Genomic DNA, 24,190 nt, shown 5'->3' with positions numbered 1-24,190 from the left:
CTCCAACGCTCATCCGATGTGGCAGGGTTTGCAAACTATTACAGACTACAAAGGGAAGCACAGCCGAGAGCTGCCCAGTAACACGAGCCTACCAGACGAGCTAAATAACTTCTATGATCACGTTGAGGCAAGGAACACTGAAACATGCATGAGAGCATCAGCTGTTCCAGACGACTTTGTGATCATGCTCTCCGCAGCTGATGTGAGTAAGACCTTTAAACAGGTCATCATTCACAAGGCCGCTGGGCCAGACGGATTACCAGAACGTGTACTCCAAGCATGCGCTGACCAACTGGCAAGTGTCTTCACTGATATTTTCAACCTCTCCCTGTCTGAGTCTGTAATACCAACATGTTTCAAGCAGACCACCATGGTCCCTGTGCCCAAGAACACTAAGGCAACCTGCCTAAATGACTACCGACCCGTAGCACTCATGAACTGTAACAGTGAAATGCTTCGAAAGGCTGGTCATGGCTCACAACAGCATTATCCCAGAAACCCTAGACCCACTCCAATTTGTATACTGCACCAACAGATGATGCAATCTCTATTCCACTCCACACTGCCCTTTCTCACCTGGACAAAAGGAACACCTACGTGAGAATGCTATTCATTGACTACAGCTCAGCGTTCAACACCATAGTGCGCATCACTAAGCTAAGGACCCTGGGACTAAACACCTTCATCTGCAAATGGATCCTGGACTTCCTGACAGGCCACCCCCAGGTGGCAAGGGTAGGTAACAACACATCCACCATACTGATCCTCAACGCGGGAGCCCCTCAGGGGTGTGTACTCAGTCCCCTCCTGTACTCCCTGTTCACTCATGACTGTACGGCCAGGCACGACTCCAATACCACCATTAAGTTTGCTGATGACACAACAGTGGTGGGCCTAATCACCGACAATGATGAGAAAGCTTATAGGGAAGAGATCAGAGACCTGACTGTGTGGTGCAAGGACAACAACCTCTCCCGCAATGTGATCAAGACAAAAGGAGATGATTGTGGACTACAGGAAAAGGAAGACTGAGAATGGGAGTGTGCTCATTGACGGGGCTGTAGTGGAGCAGGTTGAGAGCTTCAAGTTTCTTGGAGTCCACATCACCAACAAACTAACATGGTCCAAGCACACCAAGACAGTAGTGAAGAGGACACAACAAAACCTATTCCCCTCAGGAGACTGAAAAGATTTGGCATGGGTCCTCAGATCCTCAAAATGTTATTCAGCTGTACCATCGAGAGCATGGGACTAAACTGGTTGCATCACTGCTTGGCCTTGGCAACTGCTTGGCCTTGGCAACTGCTTGGCCTTGGCAACTGCTTGGCCTTGGCAACTGCTTGGCCTTGGCAACTGCTTGGCCTTGGCAACTGCAAGGCACTACAGAGTAGAGGTCGACCGATTATGATTTTTCAACGCCAATACCAATACCGATTATTGGAGGACCAAAAAAGCCGGTACCGATTAATTTGCCGATTTAAAAAAATATATATATTTGTAATAATGACAATTACAACAATACTGAATTAACACTTATTTTAACTTAATATAATACACCAATAAACTCAATTTAGCCTCAAGTAGATAATGAAGCATGTTCAATTTGGTTTAAATAATGCAAAAACAACGTGTTGGAGAAGAACGTAAAAGTGCAATATGTGCCATGTAAGAAAGCTAACGTTTCAGTTCCTTGCTCAGAACATATGAAAGCTGGTGGTTCCTTTTAACATGAGTCTTCAATATTCCCAGGTAAGAAGTTTTAGGTTGTAGTTATTATAGGACTATTTCCCTCTATACCATTTGTATTGCATTAACCTTTGACTATTGGACGTTCTTATAGGCACTTTAGTATTGCCAGTGTAACAGTATAGCTTCCGTCCCTCTCCTCGCTCCTCCCTGGGCTCGAACCAACAACACAACGACAACAGCCACCACATCGAAGCAGCGTTACCCATGCAGAGCAAGGGAAACAACCATCCCAAGGCTCGGAGCGAGTGAAGTTTGAAACGCTATTAGCGCGCGCTAACTAGCCAGACATTTCACTTCGGTAACACCAGCCTCATCTCGGGAATTGATAGGCTTGAAGTCATAAACAGCGCAATGCTTGACGCACAACGAAGAGCTGCTGACAAAACGCACAAAAGTGCTGTTTGAATGAATGTTTACGTGCCTGCTTCTGCCTACCACCGCTCAGTCAGATACTTAGATACTTGTATGCTTGTCTGCTCAGTCAGATTATATGCAACACAGGACACGCTAGATAATATCTAGTAATATCCTCAACCATGTGTAGTTAACTAGTGATTATGATTGATTGTTTTTTATAAGATAAGTTTAATGCTAGCTAGCAATTTACCTTGGTTTACTGCATTTGCGTAACAGGCAATCAGTCTCCTTGTGGAGTGCAACGAGAGAGAGGCAGGTCGTTATTGCGTTGGACTCATTAACTGTGAGGTTGCAAGATTGCAAGATTCCCCGAGCTGACAAGGTGAAAATCTGTCTTTCTGCCCCTGAACGAGGCAGTTAACCCACCGTTCCTAGGCCGTCATTGAAAATAAGAATGTGTTTTTAACTGACTCGCCTAGTTAAATAAAGATTAAATAAAAGGTGTAAAAATAATAATCTTAAAATTAAAATCGGCACCCAAAAATTCCGATTTCTGATTGTTATGAAAACTTGAAATCGGCCCTAATTAATCTGCCATTCCGATTAATCGGTCGACCTCTACTACTATGTACGGCCCAGTACATCACCAGGGCCAAGCTTCCTGCCATCCAGGACCTCTATACCAGGTGGTGTCGGAGGAAGGCCCTACAATTGTCCAAGACTCCAGCCACCCCAGTCATAGACTGTTCTCTCTGCTACCGGATGGCAAACGGTACCAGAGCGCAAAGTCTTGGTCCAAGAGGCTTCTAAACAGCTTCTACCCCCAAGCCATAAGACTCCTGAACAGCTAATCAAATGGCTACCCAGACTATTTGCATCCCCCCACCCACCGGCGCTACTACTTTTATCTATGCATAACCACTTTAATAACTCTACCTACACATTGACTCTGTACAGGTCATTGACTCTGTACCACTTTAATAACTCTACCTACACATTGACTCTGTACAGGTACCCCCTGTACATTGCCCGCTCTTGTTATTTAGTGCTGCTCTTTAATTATCCTTCTCTTACTTTAAGGTATTTTCTTAAAACTGCACTGTTGGTTAAGGGCTTGTAGTAAGTAAGCATTTCACTTTAAGGTCTATACATGTTGTATTTGGCGCTTGTGACAAATAAAATGTGATTTGAAAACATGAACTCATTCACATTAGACACAAAGGACAACGTAAGAGCACTTTATAGTAGATTTCCTAAATTCACATAAAATGACTCAAAACCATGTAGTACATTGCAGGGTTACGGTTTGTTTTAGGCAGCACTGTTACTATTTTCCTGAACAACCGCGTCTTCGTTGTATTATTTCAATCAAAAAACAATTGTATTACCGGTTCAGTAACAGACCGAGTGGGGGCCGCCATTTTACCAGCTCGTCAATTTGACAGAAAACCAATAACATGCTACAAAGAAATCTCAAAGAAATGGATTCTTTATGAAATTACCTTGAGAAAAATATGTACATCCGCTCAGACAAACCCAAAGTCTCTAACTATGTGACTTGAAAAATAGTTTACCACGTTCTTCACTCGGTTGACACAGAAATTACACATCAAACCTTTACCAAACGTGATAATACCCTAATGGATTTGTTACCTAGCATAGAATGACATGTTCTTTCGACATTGTAAAGTTTAAACGCGCTATTACATACCTGTAGTAGTAAATTGAAACGGACACAAAGGTTATCTTCTTGACTGCACCGCTCTGGCGCTATCTTTATTCTGAAGAATGGTGTCCGCGTGCCGGGAACTTCCTGTTCCCCACTACCACAGTGCAACCTTCCGTGCATTCCGGGATCCTTGGGATGGCCCTATCCCATGCCACAAGAAGGCGGTAGATGCTACTACTGCTGCCGCCGCCGCCGCCGCCTCCTCAGTGGCGTAAACTAAAGTACAAAGGTAAACAACAATTAAGAGATGACAAAAGCCGTTTCTTTATAAAATAATGTTAATTTATAACACATGCTGAGAGCAAATGCATCTCTAACTAAATGTAGCTCCAAAGGAACTCTAATTAAAGGGATAGTTCAATCAAATTACAAATGTCCACCTTGGTTTCATCACCCTGTAAACAATCCAAATAATGTGCACTTCAGCAGTGAAGTTCTCAAGATGGAGGACTTTCAGTACAGCAGTGTTCCCCAATCCTGGTCCCAAAGGGGTGTACATGTGTGTTTTTGCCCTCGCACTCACATACCTTATTCAGTTCAAAGGCTTGAGTTGCTTAGTTGAATCCAGTGTGTGAGTGTTAGGGCAAAACAAAAAAGCACACCTCTATGGATCCCCAGGACCAGGATTAGGGTACACTGCAGTACACAACAAAAAAGCACACCTCTATGGATCCCCAGGACCAGGATTAGGCTACACTGCAGTACACAACAAAAAAGCACACCTCTATGGATCCCCAGGACTAGGATTAGGGTACACAACAAAAAAGTGTGATGATGCAAATTACAGGCAATTGTCATTTTCATATCATTATTATCATCATCACACTTTTTAATTTGTACTGAAAGTTCTTGAAAACGTGATTGCAGTGTACTAATGAACAAAATACTACAATAACGTTTTTTGGGTGAAACATCCCTTTCACATGCACACTCCATTAAAGGAGTAGTTCACTATTTTACAACTTGAAGTCCTGTATGTAAGATCAAATCAAATGTATTTATAAAGCCCTTCTTACATCAGCTGATGCCAAAGTACTGTACAGAAACCCAGCCTAAAACCCCAAACAGCACGCAATGCAGGTGTAGAAGCACGGTGGCTAGGAAAAACTCCCTAGAAAGGCCTAAACCTAGGAAGAAACCTAGAGAGGAACCAGGCTATGAGAGCTAGCCAGTCCTCTTCTGACTGTGCCGGGTGGAGATTATAACAGAACATGGCCAAGATGTTCAAATAAATGACCAACATGGTCAAGTAATAATAATCACAGTAGTTGTCAAGGGTGCAACAGGTCAGCACCTCAGGAGTAAATGTCAGAAGGCTTTTCATAGCCGATCATTGAGAGTATCTCTACCGCTCCTGCTGTTTCTAGAGAGCTGAAAACAGCAGGTCTGGGACAGGTAGCACGTCCGGTGAACAGGTCAGTGTTCCAAAGGCACAGGCAGAACAGTTGAAACTGGAGCAGCAGCACGGCCAGGTGGATTGGAAACAGCAAGGAGTCATCATGCCAGGAAGTCCAGAGGCATGGTCCTATGGCTCAGGTCCTAAGAGAGAGAAAGAAAGAAAGAGATAATTAAAGAGAGCATCCTTATATTCACACAGGACACTGGATAAGACAGGTTAAATACTCCAGATATAACAGACTGACCCTAGCCCCCCCGACACATAAACTACTGCAGCATAAATACTGGAGGCTGAGGCAGGAGGGGTCAGGAGACACTGTGGCCCCATCTGATGATACCCACGGACAGGGCCAAACAGGCAGGATATAACCCCACCCACTTTGCCAAAGCACAGCCCCCACACCACTAGAGGGGTATATTCAACCACCAACTTACCATCCTGAGACGAGGCAGAGTATAGCCCACAAAGATCTCCGCCACAGCACAACCCAAGGGGGGGGGGCGCCAACCCAGACAGGAAGACCACGTCAGTGACTCAACCCACTCAAGTGACGCACCCCTCCTAGGGACGGCATGGAAGAGCACCAGTAAGCCAGTGACTCAGCCTCTGTAATAGGGTTAGAGAATGTAATAGAGAATCCCAGTGGAGAGAGGGGAACCGGCCAGGCAGAGACAGCAAGGGCGGTTCGTTGCTCCAGTGCCTTTCCGTTCACCCTCACACTCCTGGGCCAGACTACACTCAATCATAAGACCTACTGAGGAGATGAGTCTTCAATAAAGACTTAAAGGTTTAAAGGTTGAGACCGAGTCTGCATCTCTCACATGGGTAGGCAGACCATTTCATAAAAATGGAGCTCTATAGGAGAAAGCCCTGCCTCCAGCTGTTTGCTTAGAAATTCTAGGGACAATTAGGAGGCCTGCGTCTTGTGACCGTATCGTATGTGTAGGTATGTACGGCAGGACCAAGTTGGAAAGATAGGTAGGAGCAAGCCCATGTAATGCTTTGTAGGTTAGCAGTAAAACCTTGAAATCAGCCCTTGCCTTAATAACAGGAAGCCAGTGTAGGGAGGCTAGCACTGGAGTAATATGATCAAATCCTTTAGTTCCAGTCAGGACTCTAGCAGTCCTATTTAGCACTAACTGAAGTTTATTTAGTGCTTTATCCGGGTAGCCGGAAAGTAGAGAATTGCAGTAGTCTAACCTAGAAGTGGCAAAAGCATGGATACATTTTTCTGCATCATTTTTGATTTTTGCAATGTTACGTAGAAGGAAAAAAGCTGTCATTGAAACAGTCTTGATATGTTCGTCAAAAGAGAGATCAGAGTCCAGAGTAACGCCGAGGTCCTTCACAGTTTTATTTTAGACGACTGTACAACCATCAACATTAATTGTCAGATTCAACAGAAGATATCTTTGTTTCTTGGGACCTAGAACAAGCATCTCTGTTTTGTCCGAGTTTAAAAGTAGAAAGTTTGCAGCCATCCACTTCCTTATGTCTGAAACACAGGCTTCCAATGAGGGAAATTTTGGGGCTTCACCATGTGTCATCAAAATGTACAGCCGTGTGTCATTCGCATAGCAGTGAAAGTTAACATTATGTTTTCGAATGACATCCCCAAGAGGTAAAATATATAGTGAAAACAATAGTAGTCCTAAAACGGAACCTTGAGGAACACCGAAATTTACTGTTGATTTGTCAGAGGACAAACCATCCACAGAGACAAACTGATATCTTTCCGACAGATAAGATCTAAACCAGGCCAGAACTTGTCCGTGTAGACCAATTTGGGTTTCCAATCTCTCCAAAAGAATGTGGTGATCGATGGTATCAAAGGCAGCAAGCACTAAGTTCTAGGAGCACGAGGACAGATGCAGAGCCTCGGTCTGACGCCATTAAAAGGTAATTTACCACCTTTACAAGTGCAGTCTCAGTGCTATGATGGGGTCTAAAACCAGACTGAAGCATTTTGTATACATTGTTTGTCTTCAGGAAGGCAGTGAGTTGCTGCGCAGCAGCTTTTTAAATTTTCTTTGAGAGGAATGGGAGATTCGATATAGGCCGATAGTTTTTCATATTTTCTGGGTCAAGGTTTGGCTTTTTCAAGAGAGGATTTATTACTGTCACTTTTAGTGAGTTTGGTACACATCCCGTGGATAGAGAGCCGTTTATTATGTTCAACATAGCAGGGCCAAGCACAGGAAGCAGCTCTTTCAGTAGTTTAGTTGGAATAGGGTCCAGTATGAAGCTTGAAGGTTTACAGGCCATGCTTATTTTCATCATTGTGTCAAGAGATATAGTACTAAAACACTTGAGTGTCTCCCTTGATCCTAGGTCCTGGCAGAGTTGTGCAGACTCTGGACAACTGAGCTTTGGAGGAATACATAGATTTAAAGAGGAGTCCGTAATTTGCTTTTTAATGATCATGATCTTTTCCTCAAAGAAGTTCATGAATTTATTACTGCTGAAGTGAAAGCAATCCTCTCTTGGGGAATGTTGTTTTTCAGTTAGCTTTGCGACAGTATCAAAAATAAATGTTGGATTGTTCTTATTTTCCTCAATTAAGTTGGAAAAATAGGATGATCGAGCAGCAGTGAGGGCTCTTCGATACTGCACGGTACTGTCTTTCCAAGCTTGTCGGAAGACTTCCAGTTTGGTGTGGCACCACTTCCGTTACAATTTTCTGGAAGCTTGCTTCAGAGCTTGGGTATTTTCTGTATACCAGGGAGCTAGTTTCTTGTGACAAATAAATTGTAGTTTTTAGGGGTGCGACTGCATCTAGGGTATTGCTCAAGGTTAAATTGAGATCCTCAGTTAGGTGGTTAACTGATTTCTTTCCTCTGACGTCCTTGGGTAGACAGAGGGAGTCTGAAAGGGCATCAAGCAATCTTTGGGTTGTCTGAGAATTTATAGCACGACTTTTGATGATTCTTGGTTGGAGTCTGAGCAGATTATTTGTTGCGATTGCAAACGTAATAAAATGGTGGTCCAATAGTCCAGGATTATGAGGAAAAACATGAATTAAGATCCACAACATTTATATCATGGGACAAAACTAGGTCCAGAGTATCACTGTGGCAGTGAGTAGGTCCGGAGACATGTTGGACAAAACCCACTGAGTCCGTGAGGAACGCTGTATATGGCCCAGGAGGCCTGTAAACAGTAGCTATAAAAAGTGATTGAGTAGGCTGCATAGATTTCATGACTAGAAGCTCAAAAGACGAAAACGTTGTTTTTGTAAATTGAAATTTGCTATCGTAGATGTTAGCAACACCTCCGCCTTTGCGGGATGCGCAGGGGATATGGTCACTAGTGTAACCAGGAGGTGAGGCCTCATTTACCATAGTAAATTCATCAGGCTTAAGCCATGTTTCAGTCAGGCCAATCACATCAAGATTATGATCAGTGATTAGTTAATTGACTATAACTGCCTTGGAAGTGAGGGATCTAACATTAAGTAGCCCTATTTTGAGATGTGTGGTATCACAATCTCTTTCAATAATGACAGGAATGGAGGAGGTCTTTATTCCAGGGAGATTACTAAGGCAAACACCGCCATGTTTAGCTTTGCCCAACCTAGGTCGAGGCACAGACACGGTCTCAATGGGGATAGCTGAGCTGACTACACTGACTGTGCTAGTGGCAGACTCCACTAAGCTGGCAGCCTGCTACCTGGCCTGCACCCTATTTCATTGTGGAGCTAGGGGAGTTAGAGCGCTCTCTATGTTCGTAGATAAGATGAGAGCACCCCTCCAGCTAGGATGGAGTCCGTCACTCCTCAACAGGGCATGCTTGGTCCTGTTTGTGGGTGAGTCCCAGAAAGAGGGCCAATTATCTACAAATTCTATCTTTTGGGAGGGGCAGAAAACAGTTTTCAACCAGCGATTGAGTTGTGAGACTGCTGTAGAGCTCATCACTCCCTCTAACTGGGAGGGGGCCAGAGAAAATTACTCGATGCCAACACATCTTTCTAGCTGATTTACACGCTGAAGCTATGTTGCGCTTGGTGACCTCTGACTGTTTCATCCTAACATAGTTGGTGCCGACGTGGATAACAATATCCCTATACGCTCTACACTCGCTAGTTTTAGCTTTAGCCAGCACCTTCTTCAGATTAGCCTTAACGTCGGTAGCCCTGCCCCCTGGTAAACAGTGTATGATCGCTGAATGATTTTAAGTCTAATACTGCGGGTAATGGAGTCGCCAATGACTAGGGTTTTCAATTTGTCAGAGCTAATGGTGGGAGGCTTCGGCGTCTCAGACCCCGTAACGGGAGGAGTAGAGACCAGAGAATGCTCGACCTCTGGCTCCGACTTGCTGCTTAATGGGGAGAACCGGTTGAAAGTTTCTGTCGGCTGAATGAGTGACACCGGTTGAGCATTCCTACATCATTTCCCTCTAGAAGCCATGAGAAAATTGTCCGGCTGCGGGGACTGTGCGAGGGGATTTATACTACAATCTGTACATACTGGTGACACAGATGCTGTTTCATCCTTTCCTACACTGAAATGACCCTTGCCTAACGATTGCGTCTGAAGCTGGGCTTGCAGCACAGCTATCCTCGTACTCCTGTATATTATGAGTACAGCGACTGCAATTAGAAGGCATCATGTTAATGTTACTACTTAGCTTCGGCTGGTGGAGGTCCTGACGAACCACGTCCAAGGGAAAAAACGGAGGGAAAAACTAAAAATATAAACGATAATTTGATTTGATTTGATTTGATTTAATTAGAAGTCAGATTACTTGGTTGGTATTCAGGGGACGAGGTACAGTATGTACTCAGGAGATAAATCTCTGATCTTAGCAGCGCCATTCTTACGCCTCCACGTAATGTCACTGTGGTTCTTCAATGTTTCTCGATTTTTTTTCTGTGGGATATTTTGTCTAATTAACCTGGGTCAATGGAAACCTGCCTACTGATGCCATCTCTGGATCCTGCAGTGCAAACTAGACTCCACTGTCACAATCAGGACCCAGTGACTGTAGATTTACAGTGTGGAAAGAGAGAGGCAGGCTGGATTTGTCTCCACTGTCAATCTGTCAACTCTGAATAGAATCTGAGATCAACCTCCTGGTCCTCCCCCGTGCATCCTACACCCCCTCCCGTTGTTACTGTGTGTATGAACACATTTTGAACAATAGCTTCCTAAAATGCTGTGGTGCTTACTAACACAATAGGAAAGGTTGTGGTAGACGTGGGCCATCACAGGAGAGTTCACAGCTCTTTCACTCTGAACATTCATATCAATGACTCACCCTCAAATAGACCATCAATACCAGAGTTCTACAAGACTATTTACATAATCAACTGCATTTCAACAGCCTGATCCTCTATGTAGTCCCAGTAGTACAGTATATAAAGCTCTAACAATGGTGTGTTGAAAGGATTTGCAAGTTGGAAGGCCACCTCAATTCAAGAATGAATGTTCCATGTAGTGTCACTATTGTTTGGTCACCTCACCAGACCTCCATTTTGGTTGCTCCCTGTTTGACTATTATATCTTCTATCCTTATTGAACCACATTGAAATAACACTGTGTAGTTAAACCAAGTGTATTCGTAATTTTGTTAAATTAAAAGTACTTAAAATGTTTTAATTGTGTTCACTCACTGAGTGCACTTTCTTTGAGAGCGTTTTATTACACTGGCCAGGGTTGAACCGGGCAATGGCCCGTCATGTCAACGGAAAAAGCGGAGAGGGAGGAGCTCCCATCTCAAATCAAACAATAATCTTTGCCGCGCTGTCAAATTTTCCACACTCACAAAAAGATCATTTCTCTCAAATGTTGTGCAACATCCTTGTTAGTGAGCATTTCTCCTTTGCCAAGATGATTGTATCAAGTGCAGTTAGTTTGCTTTCCGAATGCACTGTACATAGCTTATATGCTCAGTCTAACTGTGCATCTCTGCGCTAAGGTTAACTAATTTAGTGCTAAGACATAGATTGTAAGATATAAGCTCCTTGTTCCTCAGCCTCTTAATAATTGCAGAACGGTAAACCTAGACACTTGCATCTTATAGTATTCTGAGTGGTGACTAAAGGTTTGCAACCTTGGCTATACCCACTGGATACGATTATAGGTCTGTAGCATTCACATAGTAATGGAGTCAGATTGATGAGTGTAGTTTATTGTTATATTCAATATAATGTCTGGATCATTTCCATCCACCTACATAATAGTGACTCATCCAGTTGATGGGATTTTCTATTTTTTCCAGCTACAATATCAGTTATTGTTAAATCTTGGTTCCAGTAGTTTTTCTAAGAGATTGTCAGTTGTATAGGTTTTCTGCAAAGTTTTCTATAGCTTACCTATCATATTAATATCATTTTCTGACTCAAATATAATTCCCTCAAGATTGCTGTGATGTCCAAAAGATTCCAAATCAACATTGTGATATAAAACCTTTAAGTTGAGTGTATTTGAAACTATCTACATTGGTCCTTCCAAAGTGGCTTTTTAGAGCTGTCACTGAGATACATGTATTTCCTATTACCACGTCTTTTACAGTTTATTTTATTTGTCCATATACAGTGTTATGACAGTATACTTTTTAAAGAATGTGGGGTAAATGGTATTATGGAAAATAAATACTAAAACTTTGGGAGCCATGCCATTCTTTAGAGGTTTATTCTACCTGCCAGATTGGGAGGATTATTCCATTTAAATACATCTGCTGTCATATTGTTAAGTAATGGAATACAGTTATCTTTATATAGTGTTTTGTTATTTGTTGTCACTTATTAAGCATCCAAAGTATTTCATATTTTGTGGTGCACAAAAGCAGGCGGGCCTACCGGGTTTAAATCGCCCAAAACAAAACCCAAACAAGAAACAGGTGAAGCTAATCAGACAAAACTAACTGAAACAGAAAAGGGTGGCAGCTAGTTGGCCGGCGACGACGACCGCCGAGCGCCGGTCGAACAGGAAGAGGCACCATCTTCGGCGGGATTCGTGACACTTGTGCTCCTTAATAAAACTATTTCATCAGGTAATATATTTTTGTATATTTTAGCTTTCTGACATTTATACAATCTTTTTATAAATATATATTTTTTTCTGCTCAAATTTTAAGTTTCTAAAGTTTTGAATAGAAAAGGCCCTTCAAGACAGTCGAAAGCCTTTTCGGCATCAACCACCATTTTTGATAAATATATATTGTTTTTTTGCGTATTGTTTTAAACTGAAATGTGTTTTTGTTTGTCTATTTTTAATAAACTCTGTTTGTTTGATGTTAAGTCTGGTAATACTTTTGCCATTCTTATAAGCTTTATAATTTGATAGTCACAGTTTGTTAAACTTGTGGGTCTATAATCAGTAGGGGACTCTCCAGATGTTCCTGAATTTAATATAACTGAAATTGTGTTGTCATTTGAGTAAATTGGGCAGCTACTTTGATCCAGAATGTCAAATAAAATTATATGGGAAAGCTGGTGCTTTACATACCTGGTGCTTTCCATACCTGGTGCTTTCCATACCTGGTGCTTTCCATACCTGGTGCTTTCCATACCTGGTGCTGTCCATACCTGGTGCTTTCCATACCTGGTGCTTTCCATACCTGGTGCTGTCCATACCTGGTGCTTTCCATACCTGGTGCTTTCCATACCTGGTGCTTTACATACCTGGTGCTTTCCATACCTGGTGCTTTCCATACCTGGTGCTTTCCATACCTGGTGCTTTCCATACCTGGTGCTTTCCATACCTGGTGCTTTCCATACCTGGTGCTTTCCATACCTGGTGCTTTCCATACCTGGTGCTTTCCATACCTGGTGCTTTCCATACCTGGTGCTTTCCATACCTGGTGCTTTTCTTCACTCGAATGTTTAACAGTTTCTAATATTTACTTTTAGGTGATTTCTTTGATCCTTGTTTTGCTGATAGTTGAGTCTAATGAGGCTGTAGATCAGTCCAACTGTTATTTCATTCTGATTGATATTGATTTTCATAGAAGCTTTTTAAGTTGATATTAATAGCTTTATTTGTTTTATAATTAGAACTGGTTTGACATGTTTTAGTTTTGTGAGGGCTGTGATTGGCTATTGAGATTGACTGTAGGCCTAGGTTGGACTTGAGACACCCCATTAGAAAATCTGGATTTAGAGTTTTTTTATAGAAGGGTCTGCTCAGCGTAATTATAAATAAGACCCCATACAGTCACTGGTGTCTCTCCACACGAGGTGCTGTCTGGCCATCCTATGCAAATGACAAACGCACATTTTGCCCAGAACAGGTTGTCCCTGCAAGGGATAGAGGAAGACATGGTTGAGTATTGTGTCACCCTTAACAGTATTCTTAAGGCTCTTTTCCCCCCCCCGGGCAAAGGCTTCCTTGCCAGATCTAGCAGGTGGAACTGAATACTGTTTTAACCCAGGTGATTTTGTGGTGGTGAAGGACTTCAGGAGAAAGAGTTGAAAGGACCCCCATTGGAGAGGCCAGTACCAAGTTCTTCTGACCACTCCCACCATGGTGAAGGTTACTGAGAGAGATACCTGGATCCACGTGTAGCACCTCAGACGAGTTCCTGATCCAGAAGACGATGGGCCCCCGCCAGTTCCAGTGGTGCAGTGTGGCCCTCCTCTGCATTAGCACAGGAGTGCTAATGAGAACAGTAGGTTGTCCCCTTGTGGGAACCTGACAGAGGGTAGAAGGAGCCCTGAGCGAAAGGGACCGACGCTGGTCCGGAGCAGTAACCCAGAAGCAGATGGTCATCGTGGAAAGATTAATGTAATTCTACATCTGGACAAAAGAGTGTTGGGTTTGTGGTTTGGGGCCAGTTAAGGTAGGAGCAGGTTTACAGCTGGTGGGAGTTCCCATAGAGGTAAATCTGTCTATGCAAATGGCCTTACCATTCTTAGTGGCAATGCCACTTAACCCTGACCACATGACATTCTCTGCATTGTACAACCACAGAGGTCGACACTGGGGAACCTGATAATGTTACTTATGGTATTTCAGTCTATAATGTTATTATCCCTTTCAGAGGAGCTCCGAATGGAACCTATTGGTTGTGTGGAAAAATGGCTTACTACAACATTCCATGGAACTGGGGAGGGACATGTACTGTAGGGTTTGTGGTGACTGGGGAGGGACATGTACTGTAGGGTTTGTGTTGACAGCTGTAAGAACCGTTCAGAATAATGAGAGGGATCTGAAGGCTTCGTTCACAGACTACAGACCTCCTGGAATGAGGAGAGATAAGAGATCTCTATCTGGCGTCACTCGCACTCAGGCGCCGGCCTCCAGGTTCTTTGCAGTGTTTTTTCCTGGGTATGGAGTTGCATGTGCGTTAGATGAAATTCCAGACATCTCTAGACACAGAAAGAAAATTGGCAATGCTACTCGAAATGCCCTGGAAGAATTAAATGGGGACATGAAAGAATTGCATAAGTTAGCCCTGCAAAACAAACTATATTTTGGCAGGTCAAGGGGGTACTTGTGCAGTCATTGGTGATGAATGTGGTGTCCCAGATCACTCTTCTAATGTGACTGATCTTGCTGAATACAGTGTCACTGTTGCTAAGCGGTATGGAAACAATGGATAACATTGAGAGATTTATTCACCTCTGAATCTACAGGTCCTTTCTCTGTATTATTTTTTATATAGTCACTCCAGTTGATTATAACTTTTTGATTGTCGATTTTAGCTTTATTGCGATTTATTATATAATTTAGAGATTAAATCTGTTTTACAAGTTTCTTACACTTTGAAAATGTCTTGTAGGTACTGTAGGTCGGTAGAAAAAATGAAAGATGTCACCCCTATTAAGATTTAAGCAGGCAAAATTTAAAGGTGTGTGTAGACTTTCACTGCGACTCTATACACATGGATTTGTGCTATAAATGCTACAAAGTAGTTTTTTTTAAAACAGTAGCCAGAGTAACAATATATACCCAGGACTATAATGAGGGTCACGCTGTTGTAATGCCCAGTTGATTATGTAAATAGTCTTGTAGAACTCTGGTATTGATGGTCCATTTCAGGGTGAGTCATTGATATGAATGTTCAGAGTGAAAGCCGCTGTTCAAAATGTGTTCATACATACAGTACAATTGGAGTGGGTGTGGCCTGCACAGGGGAGAACCAGGAGGTTGATCTCAGACTTCTATTTTCGGACTGGGATCTTTCTGTAGGCCGGGCTTTTCAGAATATCTCTCGATTCTCTTTTAAAACATACTAGAAACCTGAGGGACAGTCTAGTAGGAGCAGATAAACCTGCTAGAAACCTGAGGGGCAGTCTGGTAGGAGCAGATAAACCTGCTAGAAACCTGAGGGACAGTCTGGTAGGAGCAGACAAACATAGTAGAAACCTGAGGGACAGTCTGGTAGGAACAGATAAACCTGCTAGAAACCTGAGGGGCAGTCTGGTAGGAGCAGATAAACCTGCTAGAAACCTGAGGGACAGTCTGGTAGGAGCAGACAAACATAGTAGAAACCTGAGGGACAGTCTGGTAGGAACAGATAAACCTGCTAGAAACCTGAGGGACAGTCTGGTAGGATCAGATAAACCTGCTAGAAACCTGAGGGGCAGTCTGGTAGGAGCAGATAAACAGTAGAAACCTGAGGGACAGTCTAGTAGGAGCAGATAAACAGTAGAAACCTGAGGGACAGTCTAGTAGGAACAGATAAACCTGCTAGAAACCTGAGGGACAGTCTGGTAGGATCAGATAAACCTGCTAGAAACCTGAGGGACAGTCTGGTAGGAGCAGATAAACCTGCTAGAAACCTGAGGGACAGTCTGGTAGGAACAGATAAACCTGCTAGAAACCTGAGGGACAGTCTGGTAGGAACAGATAAACCTGCTAGAAACCTGAGGGACAGTCTGGTAGGAGCAGATAAACCTGCTAGAAACCTGAGGGACAGTCTGGTAGGAACAGATAAACCTGCTAGAAACCTGAGGGACAGTCTGGTAGGAACAGATAAACCTGCTAGAAACCTGAGGGACAGTCTGGTAGGAACAGATAAACCTGCTAGAAACCTGAGGGACAGTCTGGTAGGAGCAGATAAACCTGCTAGAAACCTGAGGGACAGTCTGGTAGGAACAGATAAACCTGCTAGAAACCTGAGGGACAGTCTGGTAGGAACAGATGAATATGTTCCCCCTCAGCATTTCCTATCCACCCTCCCTTCAGATCATTGTGACAACTGGAATGTAATGATCAAGGAGGATTTCTTTCTTCATCCTCATACGGGAAAGAAAATATGTCACGGGTAGAATTTCCTCAAAATATGTGGTATATTTCCTGTAAAACAACATGTGTGGTATATTTCCTGTAAAACAACATGTGTGGTATATTTCCTGTAAAACAACATGTCTGGTATATTTCCTGATGTGCCCATGTGGCTATTATGATGTTGGGAAGTTTAAAATAGAATGGAAAGTTCGTATTACAGAGAACAAGAGCAACATCAGAACTGGTGACGAGAAATCCCCTGTAGCCAGAAACTAATGTGGTCGGACATGATGCTAGCAAACTGAGGTTCCAGGACTTAGATGTTGGAAAGCCACTTAAGGGAGGGGATGGAGATGAATTGTTATTGCAGAGAGAGACATATTATATCCATGACTTACAAACAGAGAGACATATTATATCCATGACTAACAAACAGAGAGATATATTATATCCATGACTAACAAACAGAGAGATATATTATATCCATGACTTACAAACAGACAGTGACATATTATATAGTGCTGGCTAGCGGAATAGAACACCTGTTGAGTTGAGGTGCTGGCTGGCGGAGTAGAACACCTGTTGAGTTGAGGTGCTGGCTGGCGGAGTAGAACACCTGTTGAGTTGAGGTGCTGGCTAGCGGAGTAGAACACTTGGTAAAGGAAAGGAGAGACCCACACTTTAGAAGCTCTGATGCAATAATGTAATAACCTAATATGCAAAGTTTCGACAGACGAGCTGTCTTCATCAGGGTATAATGACAAATACTGTGGGTCACTAGTTTATATAGTGTTAAAGGACACACAGGTGTCTGTAATCATGGCAGGGTGTGCCCTGATATCATTGGTTAATTCTCAGATAAAAATAACATATCAAAAACATGAATGAGAGCACACGATCATAGATACAATTTTCCTACAATAGGCCAACAAACATTTACAATGAATAGCAACACCACAACAATCACAAGAATGGCTTCAGATCAAGATCTTCAGGTGGTAAATGACATTTTAATGGCATCGGACCGAGGCTCTGCATCTGTCCTCGTGCTCCTAGACCTTAGTGCTGCTTTTGATACCATCGATCACCACATTCTTTTGGAGAGATTGGAAACCCAAATTGGTCTACACGGACATGTTCTGGCCTGGTTTAGATCTTATCTGTCGGAAAGATATCAGTTTGTCTCTGTGAATGGTTTGTCCTCTGACAAATCAACTGTACATTTCGGTGTTCCTCAAGGTTCCGTTTTAGGACCACTATTGTTTTCACTATATATTTTACCTCTTGGGGATGTTATTCGAAAACATAATGTAAACTTTCACTGCTATGCGGATGACACACAGCTGTACATTTCAATGAAACATGGTGAAGCCTCAAAATTGCCCTCGCTAGAAGCATGTGTTTCAGACATAAGGAAGTGGATGGCTGCAAACTTTCTACTATTAAACTCGGACAAAACAGAGATGCTTGTTCTAGGTCCCAAGAAACAAAGAGATCTTCTGTTGAATCTGACAATTAATCTTAATGGTTGTACAGTCGTCTCAAATAAAACTGTGAAGGACCTCGGCGTTACTCTGGACCCTGATCTCTCTTTTGAAGAACATATCAAGACCATTTCGAGGACAGCTTTTTTCCATCTACGTAACATTGCAAAAATCAGAAACTTTCTGTCCAAAAATGATGCAGAAAAATTAATCCATGCTTTTGTCACTTCTAGGTTAGACTACTGCAATGCTCTATTTTCCGGCTACCCGGATAAAGCACTAAATAAACTTCAGTTAGTGCTAAATACGGCTGCTAGAATCCTGACTAGAACCAAAAAATTTGATCATATTACTCCAGTGCTAGCCTCTCTACACTGGCTTCCTGTCAAAGCAAGGGCTGATTTCAAGGTTTTACTGCTAACCTACAAAGCATTACATGGGCTTGCTCCTACCTATCTCTCTGATTTGGTCCTGCCGTACATACCTACACGTACGCTACGGTCACAAGACGCAGGCCTAATTGTCCCTAGAATTTCTAAGCAAACAGCTGGGGGCAGGGCTTTCTCCTATAGAGCTCCATTTTTATGGAACGGTCTGCCTACCCATGTCAGAGACGCAAACTCGGTCTCAACCTTTAAGTCTTTACTGAAGACTCATCTCTTCAGTGGGTCATATGATTGAGTGTAGTCTGGCCCAGGAGTGGGAAGGTGAACGGAAAGGCTCTGGAGCAACGAACCGCCCTTGCTGTCTCTGCCTGGCCGGTTCCCCTCTTTCCACTGGGATTCTCTGCCTCTAACCCTATTACAGGGGCTGAGTCACTGGCTTGCTGGGGCTCTCTCATGCCGTCCCTGGAGGGGGTGCGTCACCTGAGTGGGTTGATTCACTGTTGTGGTCATCCTGTCTGGGTTGGCGCCCCCCCCCCCTTGGGTTGTGCCGTGGCGGAGATCTTTGTGGGCTATACTCAGCCTTGTCTCAGGATGGTAAGTTGGTGGTTGAAGATATCCCTCTAGTGGTGTGGGGGCTGTGCTTTGGCAAAGTGGGTGGGGTTATATCCTTCCTGTTTGGCCCTGTCCGGGGGTGTCCTCGGATGGGGCCACAGTGTCTCCTGACCCCTCCTGTCTCAGCCTCCAGTATTTATGCTGCAGTAGTTTATGTGTCGGGGGGCTGGGGTCAGTTTGTTATATCTGGAGTACTTCTCCTGTCCTATTCGGTGTCCTGTGTGAATCTAAGTGTGCGTTCTCTAATTCTCTCCTTCTCTCTTTCTTTCTCTCTCTCGGAGGACCTGAGCCCTAGGACCATGCCCCAGGACTACCTGACATGATGACTCCTTGCTGTCCCCAGTCCACCTGGCCATGCTGCTGTTCCAGTTTCAACTGACCTGAGCCCTAGGACCATGCCCCAGGACTACCTGACATGATGACTCCTTGCTGTCCCCAGTCCACCTGGCCATGCTGCTGCTCCAGTTTCAACTTCCACCTGACTGTGCTGCTGCTCCAGTTTCAACTGTTCTGCCTTATTATTATTCGACCATGCTGGTCATTTATGAACATTTGAACATCTTGGCCATGTTCTGTTATAATCTCCACCCGGCACAGCCAGAAGAGGACTGGCCACCCCACATAGCCTGGTTCCTCTCTAGGTTTCTTCCTAGGTATTGGCCTTTCTAGGGAGTTTTTCCTAGCCACCGTGCTTCTACACCTGCATTGCTTGCTGTTTGGGGTTTTTAGGCTGGGTTTCTGTACAGCACTTTGAGATATCAGCTGATGTACGAAGGGCTATATAAATAAATTTGATTTGATTTGATCAAAGTATACGCTGAGACCGAAGAGAGCAAGGGTCTTTAAATGAAAGATCCAGGTAGCCTCTCGTTTTAATAAATTGTCGAGGTCACCTCCTCTCATAAGGAGGGTGACATGTTCAATGCCGATATAACGCAGGGACGAAATCGAGTGGTTCGCTTCCAAAAAGTGGGCCGCAACTAGGTAAGTGGATTTCCTGCACCTAATGGTGCTACGACGCTCCGAGATTCAAACTTTAAATTCACACTTTGTTTTACCCACATCATTTTTACCACAAGGAAAAGTTAAGGGACACAAGCAAAAATGTAGCAGCCTGTACATCTAATCATTAGTGATCTGACATGCTGTGTTGCATGGAAACTCTAGGCTACTAACAACAGCAGTTACATAGTCTAGTTTACTATGGTCCTGTCCCTCTGGCCAGGGTAAACAAAGTGGTAATGTTGTGTATTGTATATACAGTATTTCACTTCAAACAGTTTATTTCATTTAATTATACACAAGAGAAGAGGAGGTTGCCCAGCATAAATTCATGTAAAAAAAATGTTTCATTACATTTGTGTCATTTAGCAGATCTCTGGATAAGAGTGACTTACAGGACAAATAATGGTTAATTGCTTTGCTCAAGGGCACAATGACATTTTTCACCTAGTCGGATCGGGATTCAAACCAGCAACCTTTCAGTTACTGGCCCAACACTCTTAACCACTAGGCTACCTGCCGCCAGATCAATTAACTTCTATACAGTTATTCAAACACATTCATCATCAATGACTAAAATAACGGATCTAGTATTAAAATACTATTTAATAAACACAAGTAGTCGATTCATAGCCTGTTTATCATTAAACAAAAGTTATATAGTAATATAAAATAATCCACCAAAACTAAATGCTGAAAACTGATCATCATCAGCTCGTTCCATCTCCTCCCACAGATGAACAATTGGATTGAGATCTGGTGACTCGGCAGGCCACTGCAGTAAACTGAATTGACTGTCATGCTCTTGGAACCTTAACTGGACAAGCCTTGTGGCATAATCCTGCTGAAAAAAATATATTTGCAGATGGATAAACTGCTGCCATGAAGGGATGCACCTGATTGGAAATGATGTTTAGATATCCTGTGGCATTCAAATGTTGCTCAACTTTTATCAAGGGGCCCAATGTGTGTCCTGAAAACACACCCCAACCATCACACCACCAGCCTGCAATGCTGACACACGGCATGGATGCATGCAGTGGTGTAAAGTACTTAAGTAAAAATGATACATAATTAATACACAGAATTGCCCTGCCAACTACTAGTCCTCTAAAAAAAATATTTAAAAAATGTTCTTGGTTCGTGCAGGTGACTGATCTCCTCAGACCAATTGGCAGCTGCATTAAGTACTGCAGTGCATCTCCTCCTCATGGACTGCACCAGATTTTCCAGTTCTTGCTGTGAGACGTTACCCCACTCTTCCACCAAGGCTCCTGCACGTTCCCGGACATTTCTGGGGGGGAAATGGCCCTAGCCCTCACCCTCCGATCCAACAGGTCCCAGACGTGCTTAATGGTATTGAGATCCGGGCTCTTCTCTGGCCATGGCAGAACACTGACATTCCTGTCTTGTAGGAAATCACACACAGAACGAGCAGTATAGCTGGTGGCATTGTCATGCTGGAGGGTCATGTCAGGATGAGCCTGCAGGAAGGGTACCACATGAGGGAGGAGGATGTCTTCCCTGTAATGCACAGCGTTGAGATTTCCTGCAATGACAACATGCTCAGTCCGATGATGCTGTGACACACTGCCCCAGACAATGACGGACCCTCCACCTCCAAATCGATCCTTCTCCAGAGTACAGGCCTCATAACGCTCATTCCTTCGACGGTAAAGCCGAATCTGACCATTGCCCCTGGTGAGACAAAAACGCGACTCGTCAGGGAAGAGCACTTTTTGCCAGTCCTGTCTGGTCCATCAATGGTGGGTTTGTGCCCATAGGCGACGTTGTTACTGGTGATGTCTGGTGAGGACCTGCCTTACAACAGGCCTACAAGCCCTCAGTCCAGCCTCTCTCAGCCTATTGCGGACAGTCTGAGGACTGATAAAGGGATTGTCCATTCCTGGTGTAACTCGGGCAGTTGTTGTTGCCATCCTGTACCTGTCCTGCAGGTGTGATGTTCGGATGTACCGATCCTGTACAGGTGTTGTTACACATGGTCTGCCACTGTGAGGATGATCAGCTGTCCGTCCTGTCTCCCTGTAGCACTGTCTTAGGCGTCTCACAGTACAGACATTGCAATGTATTTCCCTGGCCACATCTGCAGTCCTCATGCCTCCTTGTAGCATGCCTGAGGCACGTTCACGCAGATGGTATTTTTAAAGAGTCCGTAGAAACGTCTCTTTAGTGTCCTAAGTTTTCATAACTGTGACCTTAATTGCTTAAGCTGTTCGTGTCTTAACGACCGTTCCACAGGTGCATGTTCATTAATTGTTTATGGTTCATTGAACAAGCATGGGAAACAGTGTTTATACCCTTTACAATGAAGACATGAGAAGTTATTTGGATTTTTACAAATTATCTTTGAAAGACAGAGTCCTGAAAGAGGGACGTTTCTTTTGTTGCTGAGTTTTTCAATCGGCGCCATCTTGAACAACCACATGAGTACATGCATCCATCATGCCTCGTGTCAACATTGAAGGCTGGTGGTAATGGTGTGGAGTGTGTTTTCATGGCACATATTGGGCCCCTTGATAAAAGTGGAGCAATGTTTGAATGCCACAGGATATCTAAAACAACATTGCCAATCAGGTGCCTCCCTTCATGGCAGCAGTGTATCCATCTGCAAATAGATTTTCTTCAGCAGGATTATGCCCCAAGTCTTGTCCAGGAATGGTTCCAAGAACATGACAGGGAATTCAGCCAACTTGACACAAGCGTGAGAAGCATTGTAGTCAACAGGGGCCAGTCCCTGTAGAACACTTGACACCTTGTAGAGTCCATGCCCCGATGAATTGAGGCTGTTCTGAGGGCAAAGGGGGTCCAACTCAGTATTAAGGTGTTTCTAATGTTTTGTACACTCAGTGTCTATTGACACACATTACAGACAGTAGCCAGCCTACAAGTAGAAAAATAGAACTCACTTGGTTGAATATTACATTGAAATAGGCCTATAGCCAACTGATTATACACTACATCACCAAAAGTATGTGGACACACCTTCAAATGAGTGGATTCGGCTATTTTAGTCACACCCGTTTCTGACAGGTGTATACAATTGAGCACACAGCCATGCATTCTCCATAGACAAACTATTAAGGCTCAGGAGAAGACCCAGATGCAGACATTTTCGAAGTAACAAAAGTTTATTACTAAAACAAGGGGGCAGGCAAACGACAGGTGAAGGGCAGGTAGAGGTCAGTAATCCAGGGTGGTGTGACAAGGTACATGACGGCAGGCAGGCAGAATGGTCAAAACCGGGAAAACAGGAACGAGAAAAAAAATAGGAGCACCGGGAAAATGGTTTTACGCTTGATGAGACCAATTGAACTGGCAACAGACAGAGAACACAGGTATAAATACATTGGGGATCATGGTGGAAGATGGGCGACACTTGGAGGGGGGCGGAGACAAGCACAAAGACAAGTGAAACAGATCAGGGTGTGACACAAACATTGGCAGTAGAATGGCCTTACTGAAGAGCTCAGTGACGTTCAACATGGCACTGTCATAGGATGCCACCTGTCCAGAAAGATCATTCCAATAGAAGCCACCATAGAGAAGGCAATTCGTTATCACCTTTGTGCCAAACAAATCCATCTATTTTTATTTTTTTTCATGAATTGTCTTCGAGCCTGATTTTTGTCCCCCACCAATCACAGCCAAAGTTATTAACGTTTTATATTCATGCTATTACATGGAAGAGCTTGTGACACATGCAGAAGGAAAAACAATGGAATTCACTCATGTGCTCTCATCCAGGACCTGCTCCTTCAATGTGATTGATTCCTGACATTGGAAGATGAGACAGACTGACTGAAGTAAATGGATAGTCCAGGATCTGCTGTTTGCATGTAGTTGCTTTGAAAGTGAACTGTGTTTGTGTGTGATCAGGGGTGTATTTATTCCGACCGATTCTGTAGAAAAACGTTTCTTAAACGGAAGTAAACGGAACGAAACAGGGATAAACATACTGGAATTTGTCCAATAGAAACTCTTTGTTTGCAACTGTTGGACTAATGATTACACCCTAGATCAGCTAGATACATGCAAGAGTGTGCAAGGCGGTATTGAATATGTCAATGTCTGTCTCACATTTCTCTCGACCTGTGCACCTACGTTGTAAACTTTCATTCATAGGCTAAGTTGTAACAAGCACAGGATGGGTATGGAGAAAATTAGAGTACCATGTAGTAGCCTAAACCTATTGATGTTACATTGAGCTGGTTGAATGGCATATGAATGGCAGTCATCCAACATACTCTTACAGAAATAAGGCCGTGGTCATGAAAAAA

The sequence above is a fragment of the Oncorhynchus kisutch genome, unplaced genomic scaffold (assembly GCF_002021735.2).
Source record: "Oncorhynchus kisutch isolate 150728-3 unplaced genomic scaffold, Okis_V2 scaffold3826, whole genome shotgun sequence".
Classification (NCBI taxonomy): Eukaryota; Metazoa; Chordata; class Actinopteri; order Salmoniformes; family Salmonidae; genus Oncorhynchus; species Oncorhynchus kisutch.
Note: the sequence above shows the minus strand (reverse complement) of the source record.